The following is a 16,514-nucleotide window of genomic DNA, read 5'->3' as shown; positions in this document are numbered from 1 at the left end:
GCAGTCTGCATCTAGCCAACGGACTTGTTTTGTTTAGCTTGAAGAGTGTTTGAGAAAAAAATTAAAAACATTTAGAAATCAGAGAATTTCACATAAAATCCTTTGATTTCACTTATCTTAAAAAATTGGCTAATATGGGCACCCTGTGCCAGCATTTCTGCCTGGCAACCATGAGCTAGAGTTCTGTGGCAGTGCCCCCTGCAGGCAGGCAGAGGCTCTCCAGCTTCATGGTCTTCACCCAGCCCTAGTCTGGCCCTGGAAGTATTTGAGTTTGAGACCCCTATGCTGGACACCCTGTAGAAATTCTCCTAGCAATACCCTAACATTATCGCCTCATTTTTCAAGTGTGGAAACTGCTTGCTAAACCCAAATTTGGCCCAGGAACTGTTTGAGGGCATTTTTACTACACATTTTTAATGTACAAATTGTCCTCTAAGACCTTGCATATCAAAGTATTGTCCACAGACCAGCAGCATTGTCATTGACTGGGAGTTTGTTAAAAGCTCTCCTGAGCCAGAATCTGCATTTTAGCAACATCCTCAGGTGATTTGGATATATGGGATATATGAAAATTTGAGAAGTACTGCTATAGATGAAGCTCATGGCTAACCACCTTTCACCTGCCCCTCCACACACCACTAAGACCAAGCCTACTTCACTTACACTGATGGCAGCAGTGGGCCATCTGGAGCCACCACTGTCATCACACTGGCTGGAACAGGGAGATGCGACCGGGGCTGCAGGCTCCACAGAGCTGGTGGGAGCCAGGGACAAGCAGGAGCCCCACCCTTCTGTGTTGGGGCAGGAGCTCCCCAGGTGCCACTGCAGCCACCCTGGCCACAGCTGCAGACCCAGGCATTCCTGTGCTCTCAGGGATTGGAGCAGGCAGGAGGCCTGCCCTCCAGGGCAGAGCTGCAGCCGCCCAAACCCCAGCTGCAGACCCGGCCTTCCGCTCCAGGGAGCAGGCAGGAGCCCCACCCCCCGTGGGGCCGCTGCAAGGACCAGGCATCCCTGCACTCTTGCGGGCCTGGGAAGGCCCCATCCTTGCAGGCTTGGAAGTGCCTGCTCCTGCTGTGTGGCTTCTCCCTGCTGTCGGCACCGACTCCAATCTGGGGGCAAAGTCGAGGCCATGCCCAGGTGCTATTGCACCCCAGCCAGGTGTGCACACCTTGGGACAGTGCTGACATGCCAGCCTCCTGCCACCTCAGCCCCTGCCAGGCTTTCTGTGCCAACAAGCATAGGAGGGAAGTTGAGGTAGGGCTGAGGGCAGCTTGGTGCTGGCCTGCAGGTGCCCCTTGGCACCATGAACAGCAGCAGGAAGCAGACAGGCTTCCCTGCAAAAGGGGGTGGGTCCTTGATGAGGCTCCACCTTCAGGCCAGTAAGGGCCTGAAGGCTGGGGGCCGGGCTGCCAGTCCCATGGACCAGAGTGGGAATTTGTGATGCCTTTTCCAGGCCACCCATGGCCACCCATGGACCAACAAGGGTGTACTTCCTTCCCTCTGAGGCCCATAAAAGCCCCAGGCTCAGCCAGAGCTGAGGAGATGTTGGGACGACCAGCTGCAGAGGAGAGCTACCCACTCCAGGGCCTCCTCTCTGCTGAGAGCAGCAGACATTGGGACGACCAGCTGCAAAGAGGTGCCACTAGGGCCCCATGTCTGCTGAGAGCCACGCAGAGAACAGGATGACCAGCTACAGAGAGGAACTAGCCTCGCTGCTGATAACTGAACACTTGTTGGGATGACTTGCCTAGCAGAGAGGAGCTACTCTCTGTACTAGGAGCTGAACACTCATCAGAACACCTGGGCTGTGAAAGGAGCTGCCCCCCGTGGGTTTTCTCTGAGCTGTTCCAGCACTCAATAAAGCTCCTCTTCACCCTGGTCACCCTCCACTTGTCTGTATACCTCATTCTTCCTGGTCACAAGACAAGAACTTGGGACCCACCACATGGCAAGACTAAAAGAGCCTGTAACACCAACAGGACGAGACATGCTCCTTCCTCACCACACTGTGGGGGAAGAGAAGGAACAAAGGGCTGCTGTGGCCCTTCCGGGATCCCAGACCTAGGAGCTCCCCAAGCCAAGGTTGTGACTCCCTCTTTGGGGCCCTGTGATCCCTGGTGTCTCCAAGCTTCCAGGCGCCACCATGTTCCCCAGTGCCAGTCTGGCTGCAGCCTTGCAGAGAGCCAGCACCCATGCTGGCACCCAGAGCTGCCCAACCCGCTATAGCAGCTGGCATGTCTGTTTGCAGCGGCCAGATCCCACGCTCACTTACACACCCCTCACCATTCTATGCCTGACTCGCCCTTGGCAGGCATGGGATCCAGACCAGTAGCGTGAGCTGAGCACCGCCTGCCAGGCTCAGTGGGCAAAATGAGCCCAGCAGGCCCAAGCAAAACTCAGGCAAAGGTGCCACAGGCCACAGAGGCTTCCGGCCAGAAAAATGACCCCCGAAGAGCCCGTAACAATTTCACATATCATGGAAATAACATTTTAAAAATTATTAACATGACTTTCTCTTTTGCCTTTCCACATGTCAGAGACATTGTTTAAAATGAGTGGAGGGAGATTTCAATGACAAAAGAATACCCAACCAAAAAACTGAGGTAGCTTCTCTAGGTTCAGGACAGGAAAACCCAGCTGAATCTATTTATCATCTTCTTTTTTGGTGGGGGAGGGGTAGTTATAAACAATAGAAATCTATTTCTCACAGTTCTGTATGCCAGGAAGTCCAAGATCAAGGCAACAGCAGGTTTATTGCATCTGTCAAGGGCCCTGCATCCTCATAGATGGTTGTCTTCTCACTCTAACCTCACATGGTGGAAGGGGCAAGGGCTCTCTCTTAGGCCTGTTTCTTGTTTTTGTTTTGAGACGGAGTCTTGCTCTGTTGCCCAGACTGGAGTGCGGTGGCACGATCTCGGCTCACTACAAGCTCCGCCTCCCGGGTTCCTGCCATTCTCCTATCTCAGCCTCCTGAGTAGCTGGGACTACAGGCACCCGCCAAAACGCCCGGCTAATTTTTGTGTTTTTAGTAGAGACAGGGTTTCACCATGTTAGCCAGGATGGTCTCGATCTCCTGACCTTGTGATCTGCCCACCTTGGCCTCCCAAAGTGCTGGGATTCCAGGCGTGAGCCACCGCACCGGGCCTTAGGCCTGTTTCATAAGGACACTGATTCCCATTCATGAGGGCTCTACTCTCATGACCTAATTGCCTCCCAAGGGCTCCACCCCCTAATACCATCACCTCACAGGTAAAGATTTTAACACATGAAGTTTGTGGGGACTTAAACATTCAGACCATAGCAACTTGTGGATTGCAAAACCAGGTCTTGAACAACTTGTAACTCTAAGGCTACTGGTTGTTTTAATGCCACAAACCGTGGGAAACAAATAAATTTAGTTTTTTGGGTTTTTTCTTTCTTTACATTTTTTTAAGAGACAAGGTCTTACTCTGGTTGCCCATGTCACAGTGCAGTGGTGAAACCATACCGCACTGCAGCCTTAACCTCCTGGACTAAAGCAATCCTCCCACTTTGGCCTCCCACAGTGTAGGGATTACAGGTGCAAGGCACTGCGCCCAGCATCTTTTTAAAAATTTTAAATGTATTTTTTAATTGACAAATAGAAGTTGTGCATATTTATCGTGTGTAACATATTGCTTTGAAATATGTATACATGTAGAATGGCTAAATCAAGCTGATTAACGTGCATTATCTCACATAAATATCATTTATTTTATGGTGAGAGCGCTTAACATCTATTTTTTGCAATTTTCAAGAATACAACATATTAACTATAGGGAGATATTGTTCAAAGGTTACAAAATTTCAGTTAGGAGGAGTAATTTTAAGAGTTCTATTGTACAACGTGATGACTAGGTAATAACTAGAGTTACCTATCATTCCTTATGGTACAGGGAGGATATATTATAGGAAAAATAAAAGAAATGTACCACTCCTTTAAGTACTGAGAATGAAGGAAGAATATAGGAGCATCAGAGAGATTAAGTCCAGGAGATGAATATATCCCCATCTACCCTTCTCCAGAAAGCAGGACAAAATCAGTAAGGCTCACACTCCAAGCACAAGGGTCTCTTGTCTTCACACCCTTCTTAAAAATCTGTCTTTGACAAAAAAGATAAACAACTCAATTTTAAAATGTGCAAAGGGCATAAATAGACATTTCTACTAAGATATACAAATGGACAATGACCACATGAATAGATTCTCAACATCACTAATCATTGTGGAAATGCATATCAATACTATAATGAGGTCAGGTGAGGAGGCGCACACCTCTAATCCCAGGACTTGGGGAGGCCGAAGTGGAAGGATTGCTGGAACCCAGGAGGTTGAGGCTGCAGTGAACAGTATTTGTGCCACTGCACTCCAACCTGACAGAGTGAGACCCTGTATCAAAAAAAAAAAAAAAAAAAAAAAAAAAAGCAGAAGAAGAAAAGAAAAAGAAAAACTTACAGTAAGATACCACTTCACACCTATTAGAATGGCTATAACCAAAATAACAGTATTGGTAAAAATGTGGAGAAATCAGAACCTCATACATTGCTGGTAGGAATATAAAATCGTTCAGATGCTGTGAAAAACAGTCTGGCAATTCCTCTAAGAACTAAACACAGAATTACCATCTGACCCAGCAGTTTCACTCCTAGGTCTATACCCAAAATAATTAGACACAGGGACTCAAACATTAAGGTTTACTGCGTCATTATTTACATTAGCCAAAAGATGGCAACAATCTTTGTGTCTACTCACAGGTGCATAGATAAATTAAATATGGTATATACATACAATGGAATATAATTCAAGCATATGTAAACGAAAAATAAAATCCTAAGCTCCCCAGTCAACTGAACTGACCCCCTCTTGGCCAAAGGCACCCCAAAGAAACCTTAAAACCTGAGTTCCCTGCCATGAAGGGATGGGAGGTTGGCCATGCCTCAGTATACACCGCCTGCCTTGTGCAGTTTAAACACAACCGACCAGTATTTGTGTGAAAACAGAGCTCATAAGACTGACAGAATGGACTCTTTGTGGTATAAGAAACCAAATTATAAGTAGGATCTAAAGCCATGCCAGGCAAGGGTTAAATCACTCACCCCTACACTTAAAAAATAAACTATGTTCTAACTGCCACAAATTATTTTCTTTTTCTCTAGCAGTTAAACAAGCACTGGCTTTGAAATAAGCAATATTAAAACAATTTGCAGCTCATCCACAGCTGACAGCCAGGCAATGACCGCCAAAGTCCCCGTCCCACACCCACTCTCCCGTTCCACCAGCCAGAACCACAGCTGCGACTGGACAAGAGACCAATTTCAGTAACTTTCTCCTGATAAGAAGACCACCAGCCATGGCTTGGTTCCGGCCAGTTTACAGAGGCTGCACATATGAGTGCCATCCTGTCCCTGCTTCACTTTCTGATACATAGGGACTAATTGTAATGCACTTGAACATTAAGTCTCCACCCCAAAAGGAACACGGGTCGCATGTAGCACGTGTGTTTGCGTATCACATAGGTGTGCGACTCCTCTCATGAATATTCATAGCTCCTCCTGTGACCTGTTGGGTATGTGTGTTTAACCAACCAGTTCAGCATGATGCTCCTGCCCCAGCCCCTCCTTCTTCAAAGTGCCTGCTAACAGCTTCAGCCCAGAGGCCACCCTTCCCAGCCTGGCAGAGTGACCATTTTGCACGCTATAAGCCTTTATAAGAAAGTCTCCTTCCCAAATTTTAGGATACATAATTTTAGGCCGGGTGCCGTGGCTCACGCCTGGAATCCCAGCACTTTGGGAGGCCGAGGTGGGAGGATCACTTGAGGTCAGGAGTTTGAGACCAGCCTGGCCAACATGGTGAAACCCCGTCTCTACTGAAAATATAAAAATTAGCCAGGCATGGTGGAGCATGCCTGTAATCCCAGCTACTTGGGAGGCTGAGGCAGAAGAAGGGCTTGAACCTGGGAAGTGGAGGTTACAGTGAGCCCAGATCACACCACTGCACTCTAGCCTGGGTGACAGAGTGAGACTCTGTCTCAAATAATTAACAATAATAATAATATGTCATTTTAAGTTGACATATCACGAAGAATGAAATTCTGATACGTGCTGCAACGTGGATGAATTGTGAAAACATTATAAGTGAAATGAGCCAGATACAAAAATTTTTGACTCGTTTTATATGAAACATCAAGAATAGGCAAGCTCATAGAGACAGAAAGTAGATTAGCCGTGACCAGGGGCTGGGGGGAAGGAGGTAACGGGGGGAATTTCTCCTTGGGGAGTTGAAAATTTTTAGAAATAGGTAGTGGTGATGGTTGTATAACCCTGTGGATCTAAGAATGCTACCAAATTGCACACATAAAAATGGTTAAAATGGCTAATTTTATGTTACAGATATTTTGCTACAATCTGGGGTTCCCCACAGCAGACTGGTGAGCGGGAAGTTGATGGTCAGCGAGTGGACAGAAAATGGACCTGTAACTGCTGGAGGGAAGATGGAAGGGATGCATAGAACAGGCCCTGTGTCTATAGCCAGTGCAGGCCGACATGATGACAAGTCAGAGAGGGTGACCCCAGACTGGGACCAAACTGACAGACCGAGCATGGGTCGGGGACATCCAGGCAGCCTGCAAACAGGCAGGGCAGGGCCCCTCCCCAGAGGGCAAGGAGTGGAAGGTGCCTCTGCGGAGACCCAGCCCTTCTGCATCACCCCAGGACCTGTGTGAGCCACATTCTACTCCCCTTCTCTCAAGACACCGCCTCAGACAGAGAGCAAGGAGGATGAAGGATAACTGAGAAAGGGAATATTCGTATCTATGAGAAGACTGAGCAATAACTAAAGACACTGATGAGATTAAGGGAACATGCTACAACCTTTAAACCAGATAGAACTAATACTTAATTTTCTAACTCCCTTTCCACCCCTGTGCCATTGAACCGATGGGTGGAGGCTCATGATGAAGATCAGATGAAACTGAGTCAAAATAAAGAAAATGCATTAATTTTGTGGTGTGTCCCCACTCCTGTTAAACATTTTACACGAATCGTGTCAGATGCCCCCTCTTTTAGCTTCTGCGTGCTTTTGTTCTGAGGCTCAAGGCCCTGCTGTGACTTGCTTTGGAAAACTGGGTTCCTGGAGCCATCTCACCTGCAGGTTGCAGACTCTGAAATTGTACTGTTGCTTTGTTTCATCCCCTTCCTGTCCTTTCCCTTCTGTCTCCTGACTGGTTTCCTTAGGGAGTCCCTCCTCAATAAATCCCTTGCACACAAAAGCTCATCTCAAGGTCCACTTGTGCGTAACCCAGCTAAGACACCCATTTTCTCTGCATTCACAAGCTATACTATGACATAAACCTTTCAACCTTGCCCTATCTGCTATGTGGCTGCGCCCTGAAAGTTATCTGTGTGTGTGTGGCCCCTATTCTAGGCATTCTGCCCTGTTTGTGGGAAGCACAGAGCCAGCTCTGTGGTGGGAGCACCTTGGGGATGGACATTTTGAGCAAGGTCAGAAGGACCAGTCAATGGGCAGGATCACAGAGGTAGGTCCCTACTTCCTTCCTCCTCATTTCAGACTCCCCACCCCCAAACCCCAATCCCACTACCACATGTTGGACTTCAGTCTGGCCCAGGAGCTTAAAAACAAGGAAATCTCTGCAGATAATCCCTGTAGTTTAGAAATAACTCTCACATACATCGTCTCACTTCACCTCATGTTGTAATCTCTGTGGCGAAGGCGACACTGATTCCCATTGACAGACGATGAAACAGATGCTTACAGAGTAGAAATTATTTGCTCAGTGCTGCACGGTTCAAAAGTAGGAGTCTCTGTTAATTCCAAATAAAACAAAACCAAAAAGCCCGCAAACGGTGTTTCCCCTGCTCTCCTATGACAGCAATCAACACAGGATACTTCCGTGATCAGTCGTGTGGGGTCGCCCCTCCACATCAAGCTAGTCATCAGTTCTGCAGAAGACACCAGCCGGGCGTCCTCTACCTCAATTCTGACATTATCTTCCTGGAGACAGAGAGCGTCGGATTCCACAGGTTGAGAACTCCGTCCCGTTAAGCCCCCCCTTCTACTCTGGAACTTCTGATCAGTTCCAAACTGGGGTTCCCATGGCTCCCTTTCTGGGCTCGATTAGTTTCGAGAGCAGCTCACAAAACTCAAAGAACATGTTCCCAGTTTTCTATTTGTTTGTTTTTGAGATGCGGTCTCACTCTGTCGCCCAGCCTGGAGGGCAGTGGCATGATCTGTGCTCACTGAGCCTCCGTCGCCCAGGTTCAAACAATCCTCCCACCTCAGCCTCCTGAGTAGCTGGGATTACAGGCAGGTAGCACCACATCCAGCCATTATTATTTTTTTATTTTTATTTTTAGTATAGGCGGGGTTTCACCATTTTGGCCATGCTGGTCTCGAACTCCTGACCTCAAGTGATCTGCCTGCTTTGGCCTCCCAAAGTGCTGGGATTACAGGTGTGAGCCACCACGACTGGCCATCACCAGTTTTTTTTTTTTTTTTTTTTTAAATAAAGAATATTACAAAAGATGCAGATGAAGGATGCCTAGGGCAAGGCATGTGGAAAGAGACAAAGAACTTCCACGCCCTCCCCAAGTGCACCACCCTCCAAGAACCTCCATGTGTTCAGCCATCAGGAGGCTCTCCACACCCTGTCACATTGGGTTTTTATGGAAGCTTCGTTATGTGACCATGATTGACTACATCATTGGCCACTGGTGATTGACTCGACCTTGTGGGAGGTGTCCCTCTCCCCTCCCCAGAAGTCAGGGGGTGGAGCTGAAAGTCCCAATCCTACCCCTGCCTGGGTCTTTCTGGTGACCAGACCCATCCTGTAGCTATCCAGGGGCTGCCAGTCTCCAGTCAATCATTAGCATACAAAAAGGCAACACTTGGGAGAGTCTAAGAATTTTAGGAGCTATGTGCCAGGAAATAGGGTTGAAGACCAAATACGTATTTCACAATATCACAGTTTCTCAGTCCAGTATTTCCTCATCTCAAACTGATGAGTGATAAGGATGAGCTGATGATAACTAAGGCTGGGCCTCGGGTCCAGAAGGTTCCGTTCTGTGCTCCTAGTGCAGGGCATCGTTGGTCCTTTCAGGCTCCACCTTGTTTTTATTTATTCATCAATTCCCTTTTCTCCTCTATTCTCCTCTTCCATTCCCCTGATCTCTTATAAGAAGCTATGCTATTCTAATATATTTAGTATGCATCTTTTTTTTTTTTTTGACGGAGCCTTGCTCTGTCACCCAGGCTGGAGTGCAGTGGCGCAGTCTCAGCTCACTAAAACCTCTGCCTCTTGGGTTCAAGCAATTCTCCTGCCTCAGCCTCCTGAGTAGCTGGGATTACAGGCTCATGCCACCACGCCCGGCTAATTTTTGTATTTTTAGTAGAGATGGGGTTTCACCATGTTGGTTAGGCTGGTCTTGAACTCCTAACCTTGTGATCCACCCACCTTGGCCTCCCAAAGTGCTGGGATTACAGGCATGAGGCACCACGTCTGGCTGCATCCTTTCTTTGTATGTGTTCTTGTAAAATGCACATTGTTGTTGTGTGTGTTTTTTATTAACACAAATGATGTCAGTCAAAGAAATCATCTGATTAATTCTTCTTCTTCTTCTTCTTCTTCTTCTTCTTCTTCTTCTTCTTCTTCTTCTTCTTCTTCTTCTTCTCCTTCTCCTTCTCCTCCTCCTCCTTCTCCTCCTCCTCCTTCCTCTTTCTCTCCTTTTCCTTCTCCTTCCTCTTCTTCTTCTTCCTCTTTTGACAAGGTCTTGCTCTGTCACTAGGGCTGAAGTGCAGTGGCACCATCCCAGCTCACTGAAGCAGGGCTCAAGTGATTCTCCCACCTCAGCCTCCAGAGTAGCTGGGACTACGGGCATGTGCCAACATGCCTGGATAATTTTTTAATTTTTAGTAGAGATGAGGCTTCACTATGTTGCCCAGGCTGCTCAATTTTCATCTGGCATCATGCCTTTAAAATATATCCGCGTTTCTAACCTACATGCTACACAGTACTCCAGGGAGTGTATATTCACCATATTTTTTCTATCCTCTCTGCCACTGATGGACACTGAGATGGCTTCTAACTTCCTCCCATCACAAACAGTGTTGTAAGAAACATCACAGGATCTTTGACCTTTCTCCAATACACACTGTCAGACAAGGTAGATGATTCCCTTGGGGAAAATGAAGGTACAGGCCAAAGTGACTGGACAGGGAGGCACAACCACACTATGAAACAGGGGCAAGGCAATGCATTAGTTTCCTGTGGCTGCTTAATAAATTACCACAAATTTGGTGGCCTAAAACAGTATAAGTTTATTCTTGCATAGTTCTGGAGATCAGAAATTCAAATTCAGTCTCACTAGGCTGAAATCAAAGCATTGACAGGCCCACACTCCCTCTGGAGACTCTAGGAGAGAGCCTGTTCCTTGTCTCTTTCAGGCTGCTGACATTCCTTCGCTTGTGGCCACATCACTCCAATCTGCAGGGCCAGCTTCTTCAAATCTCTTTCTGTTTCATCTTCCTGTCACCTTCTAAAGTGTGTGCATGTGCATGTAAAATATCACTCTGCCTCTCTCAAATCAGGACACTGTGATGCCATTTAGGGCCTTCCTGAATAATCCAGGACAATCTCCTAATTTCAAGATCATCCACTTAATCATATCGGCAAAGACTATATTTCCAACTAAGGTAATATTCACAGATACTAGGAATTAGGACCTGATATTTTTGGAGACCATTTTTCAGTCTAATACAAGCAACGATCTAAAAACTTTTTCTGAAACTGAATTATTGGAACATAGGGACCAAGAGTTTAAAATAAGCATGATAAATGTATTTAATAGATCCTAGAATTTCTTAGAAATGTGAAGCAAGATCAAGAAAGCATAAAAAACAACCAAGGAGAAATATTGGATAGCAAATACAACAGTTGGAAAAAGAATACAAAATAGGGAATAAATTACAGAATGGATGCAGCTGAAGAAAGACTGAGGAATTGTTTTAGAAGACAGCACTAAAGACAAACATTAGCCCCAGTGAGGTGGCGCAAGCCTGTAGTCCCAGCTATTTGGGAGGCTGAGGTGGGAGGATCGCTTGAGCCTGGGAGGTGGATGTTGCAGTGAGCCCTGACTGCACCACCACACTCTAGCCTAGATGACCGTGAGATCCTGTCTCAAAAACAAAAAAATGAGAAAAGAAAAGAAAACAAGAAAGACAAAGGGAAAATATAACAGAAAAAAGGCTCATGGATATGGAAGATAAAATGTAAGTGCCAGCATTGAGTGACATAAGAGAGAAATTATTGAAAGAAATAGTGAAGATAAATTTCCCAGATTCAAAGGCTCTTTTGATTTGATGCTGAGGAGGAAAGAGAAAGAACGAATATTACAATAGGGTTTCAAAACATTAAAAAAAAAAAAAAAAAAAAAAAAAAAAACCTAGGCTCATGTCTGTAATCCCAGCACTTTTAGAGGCAGAGGCAGGCAGATCACTTGAGCCTAGGAGTTCTAGACCAGCCTGGGCAACATGGAGATACCCCGTCTCTAATAAAAATACAAACAAAAATTAGCCGGGCATCGTGGGTGCTAGCCTGTAGTCCCAGCTACTCCGGAGGGCTGCTTGAGCCCAGGAGGCAGAGGTCGCAGTGAGCTGAGACCGTTCAGATTGTGTCACTGCACTGCAGCCTGGGTAATGGAACAAGACCCTGTCTTAAGGGAAAAAACCAAAACAACAATAAAACAAATTAAGAAACAAAAAGAAAACTCTAAAAGTATCTGGGGATATTATCTTTTAAAGATAACCTTCAAAAATCAAAAAAGCAGCACTTTGGGAGGCCGAGACGGGCGGATCACGAGGTCAGGAGATCCAGACCATCCTGGCTAACACGGTGAAACCCCGTCTCTACTAAAAAATACAAAAAATTACCCGGGCGAGGTGGCGGCGCCTGTGGTCCCAGCTACTCGGGAGGCTGAGGCAGGAGAATGGCGGGAACCCGGGAGGCGGAGCTTGCAGTGAGCTGAGATCCGGCCACTGCACTCCAGCCTGGGCGGCAGAGCGAGACTCCGTCTCAAAAAAAAAAAAAAATCAAAAAAGCAGGCCAAGCACGGTGGCTCACGCCTGTAATCCCAGCACTTTGGGAGGCCGAGGCGGGTGGATCACCGGAGGTCAGGAGTTCAAGACCAGCCTGGCCAACATGGTGAAACCCCATCTCTACTGAAAATACAAAAAATTAGCCTGGCGTGGTAGCGGACGCCTGTAATCCCAGCTACTCGGGAGACTAAGGCAGGAGAATCGCTTGAACCCGGGAGAAGGAGGTTGCAGTGAGCTGGGATCGTGCCATTGCACTCCAGCCTGGGCGACAAGAGTGAAACTCCGTTTTCCAAAAAAAAAAAAAAAAAAAAAATTACAGGATGCAAGAAATTAACATTATAAAGTATGAAAGGAAAACGAGCTTTGAACCTAGCATTTTATACCAGCCAAACTCTCAAAACTCGAGGGTGTGAAAAAATATCCCCAGGCTGACACAGCCACAGGAGGCTTTTCACACAAAGGCTAACACCGAAAGCTCTCTTTAAAAATTACTTAATTTTCCAAAAAATATTTTTACATCATTTTAGGTAATTTACAAAAAGCTATAAAAATCCTATTTACCCGGACACATGCACAAGCGCCTGTTTGCTCTCCCTGCGATCACAGCCGACACGCGCGCGCGGACGCAGGCACGGACACGCCGCTTTCCACGGACGCGCGCTCACAGCGCCAGGGCTCGGCCCCGCACCACGAGCTAACGCGCGGTCCCCAGGGAGGTGGCGCCGAAGGCACAGCGGCTCTGCCCGCGGCGTCCGGTCCTGGTCGTCCCTATGGAGACCCTTCCCCGATGGCCCCGGTCTCAAAGGCTTTTTCCTCCGAGCCTGAGGTCCTCCAGACCTCCCGCTGGGCCGGGGCCCGCCGTCCTTCCTCGCCGGCGAGCGTGGGCCTCCCCGGGGGCGGAGGGTGGCCGGGCAGAGGCAGCCCAGGTGCGCGCTGGAGAGGCCGGCCCGCCGCGCGGGACACTCTGTCCAAAGAGGAAGCGCTGCGTGGGCAGCGGCGCGGCCCGGGCCCTCGGATCCCTGCCTCGGTTGCTCCCGAGACGCCCACCCCGCGCCGCGTCCTCCGAGCTCCGCGCCCTCGGGCTGCGCTGGGCGCAGTGGCTCCCGGGCAGGGCCTGGGCGCGAGAGCCGCTCTCAGCTGCCGGGCTGGGGCGGGGAAGCGCCGGCTCCTGCAGCCCCTGTGAGAGGTGCCCGTGCCTCCTGCCTCGGTGCGCGCTGTGCCACCTCTGGCCGGAGGCACCTTTGGCGGCCCGACGGGGTCCCCCGCAGCCCCTGGCGGAGACTCTGCCGCCGGCCTCCAGGGCTGCGCCCGCGCTCCAGTTCCCGCTCCCGCTCTGTCCGCGCCCCTGTGCCGGGCGCCGCGCGCGCCACCCCTTGGCCTTTTCAGCCAAAACTTCCTGATCTCCAGTTCGACGCTGTTCTCGCGTTCCCGGAACAGCTGTCTTCAGACGCGGAGCCGGGGCTGGGAGCTGGGAGCGGCCCTCACGGGGACGGACTCCCTCCGGAGGCGGAGGCGGGTCTCCTGGCGCGAAAGGCAGGACTGCGCCCCGGCTCCCAGCGCCGTTTTTGGAAAAGACGGTTTTGTAGGGTGTTCCTAAACTGCGGTCTTCTGTGGTCTGCACACACGGCTTAGATAGCAAACATTTGGTTCTTATCATCACAGCCAGGTGCAGGGAGACTCAGAGGATGCTTTCTGGCTGATGGCTAGTGAAGAAGTCCACTGCGGACAGCTCCCAGGACAGCACTTTCTATTCAAAGGGTCCCTCCCCACCACGCTGGTCCTTGGAGGCCACAGCACATCGTCTGAAAACTGCAGCCACAGCCGTCTGTTGGAAAAACGTTTGGAAGCACAAAGGCCAGCTGGCACACTGACCGCTCCCTGCTGCGGGTGAAATCCGCGGATGTCCGCGGTGGCTGCTGTGCAGCGGGGCCCCGGGCCTGGGTGGATTCATGTCCCATCTTGTTCAATCACTAGATGACTCTAACATCTAAATACACTTCTTTTCTTTTCTTTTCTTTTTTGAGACAGAGTCTTGCTCTCTTGCCCAGGCTGGAGTGCAGGGCGTGATCTTGGCTCACTGCCACCTCCGCCTCCCAGGTCCAAGCGATTCTCCTGCCTCAGCCTCCCGAGTAGCTGGGACTACAGGCGCCCGCCACCACGGCCGGATAACTTTTGCATTTTTGTAGAGATGGGGTTTCTCACGTTGGCCAGGCTGGTCCTGAACGCCTGACCTCAGGTGATTCGCCTGCCTCGGCCTCCCAAAGTGCTGGGATTACAGGCGTGAGCCACCGCGCCTGGCAATACACTTCTTTTTATATGGAGTTACTGTTCTTCATTTTAAACCATGGTTCAAAAGGATAATACAACGTGTGCATTTTAAAATTCCCTTTCTTGATTCGCGCACACCAATAAGCGCTGCTTAGAACTTTGGTCCCTAAATACCTTGGGCACAGATGATGCGCAAAGCCCGGTGCTGGGGCTAAGCCTTCCCCACACCTGCCCTCCAGAAACTGGGCCCAGTCGGAGGTGGGGCCAGTGCCCCAGCAACAAGGCCAGCCCTCTGGACGGTTTCCGAGGCCGCCTCCCGGGCCGAACGCGCAGGGCCCGCTCCTGCACGTGGCGTGGCTCCAGGCGGTGGCCTCAGCTTCTCGGTTCGACGCCCTGCGATGCCTCCCTGGTGGTGTCCTGTGCCTTCTGCTCTGAGGCCGCCGCGGTGCCCGTGGCTACTGTAGAGAGGGAAGCAGTGTTAGGGACGGACGGGTCATGATGTTTACACTGTAATTGTCCAGCGAACTTTCATCAGTCCCCCAAGATTCACAACTCAACCTCCTGGCTTCGCTGCGATGCAGGGTTTACTTTGCAGCTGAATCTTGTTGGTATCCGAACACGTCTACACACTGTGCACCCCTGGGATTTAGCGGGAATTCACTTCTGTACTCACTTGCGGGCATATGCCACCTTCCATCTGCGGACCAGAAGCTGCCATGAGGATCCCTGTTCCTGCCCAGCCCCGTCTTTCGTGTTGGATATCTTCATTGCGGCATATTTGTCACTGAAGTGCTTCCAGGAAAAACAGTTCCATGTAATCCATACTTTAACTTCTATTTATTTTTATTTTTATTTTGTGAGACGGAGCCTCGCCCTGTCACCCAGGCTGGAGTGCAGTGGTGTCATCTTGGCTCACTGCAACCTCCGCCTCCCAGGTTCAAATGATTCTCGTGCCAAAAATGATTCTTGTGCCAAAAATGATTGTCGTGTCTCAGCCTCCCAAGTAGCTGGGATTACAGGCACACCCCACCATGCCCGACTAATTTATTTTGAATTTTTAGTAGAGACAGTGTTTTGCCATGTTGGCCAGGCTGGCTTGGAACTCCTGACCTCAGATGGTCCTCCCACCTCGGCCTCCCAAAGTGTTGGCATTACAGGCATGGGCCACCGTGCCCTGCCAATGATCAAATACTTTGATACAGGTTTTTGTTGCTTCAAGAAAAATGTAGGACCAAAGAAAACACAACCAAATATCTGAATGATATCGACATAATGAGGACTGGGAATGTGGGAAGTAAGTTCAAGTTAGAAGACTGGTCTCTTTAGGGAGAAGAAGTGGGTGTTATACACCTAAGAAATCAGGAGGGGTGAACGAGTATGAGGACAACCACTGCATGAACAAAAATATCATCTAATTTCCACTAGCCAAGAAAATCTCAAAGTGTCCAATGGAAAGCCCGAAAAGAAAATGGTATTGGTTTCAAGGATATATAATAGAAAACCTCAATGTATTGATTTCATTTTTATTTCTATTTTATATTTCTAAAATAAGCCATATTACTTTTTAAGTTTCAAAGATTTCAAAGTAGTCACGTGCACATTGTTTAAAACAACCAATAATATAAGAATTACTATAAAAATAGTCGTCTGCTCTACAGAGACAACAATATTCAACTCTTAGCTGCTCTGGTATTTACTATCATATCTGTAAATGCTATATTTATACTGTTCCTTCTCAGTTTGTCCATTAAAGATATTATCTACTGACTTAAACATATCAATATACAAATATACAAACTCATTTTCTCTGTTGCTCTCTCTCTTACACACACAGACCCACATACTCGCTTCTTCCACACAAAACTACACATTTCCTCCAAATATAATTATATAACTATTTTAAATTTAACTCAGAGTTTACATATCTCCTTCCTTCCTTCCTTCATTCCTTCCTCTGTCTCTCTCTCTCTCTTTTTCTTTCTTTCACTCTTTCATTCTTTCTCAGTATCTTGCTCTGTCTTCCAGAATGGAATGGAGTGGTGCAATCACAGCTCACTGCAGCCTTGACCTCCTAGGCTCAAGTGATCCTCCCACCTCAGCCTCCCAAGTAGCTGGGACTA

At 48.5% G+C, this 16,514-nt stretch overlaps 1 long non-coding RNA gene across 1 annotated transcript in view; it reads right to left on the bottom strand.

Moving 5' to 3' along the window:
* The window catches only part of LOC126937987 (uncharacterized), a 28,355-nt gene extending 19,911 nt beyond the window's left edge, over positions 1-8,444 (bottom strand). The window contains exon 1 of the long non-coding RNA XR_007719919.1: positions 7,706-8,444. This is a non-coding gene — a long non-coding RNA (uncharacterized LOC126937987). The remainder of the gene's footprint in view (positions 1-7,705) is intronic.
* Between the last annotated feature and the right edge of the window lie 8,070 nt (positions 8,445-16,514).

Source organism: Macaca thibetana, chromosome 15, assembly GCF_024542745.1.
Source record: "Macaca thibetana thibetana isolate TM-01 chromosome 15, ASM2454274v1, whole genome shotgun sequence".
Taxonomy (NCBI): domain Eukaryota; kingdom Metazoa; phylum Chordata; class Mammalia; order Primates; family Cercopithecidae; genus Macaca; species Macaca thibetana.
This window is presented reverse-complemented; position numbering and strand designations above follow the sequence as displayed.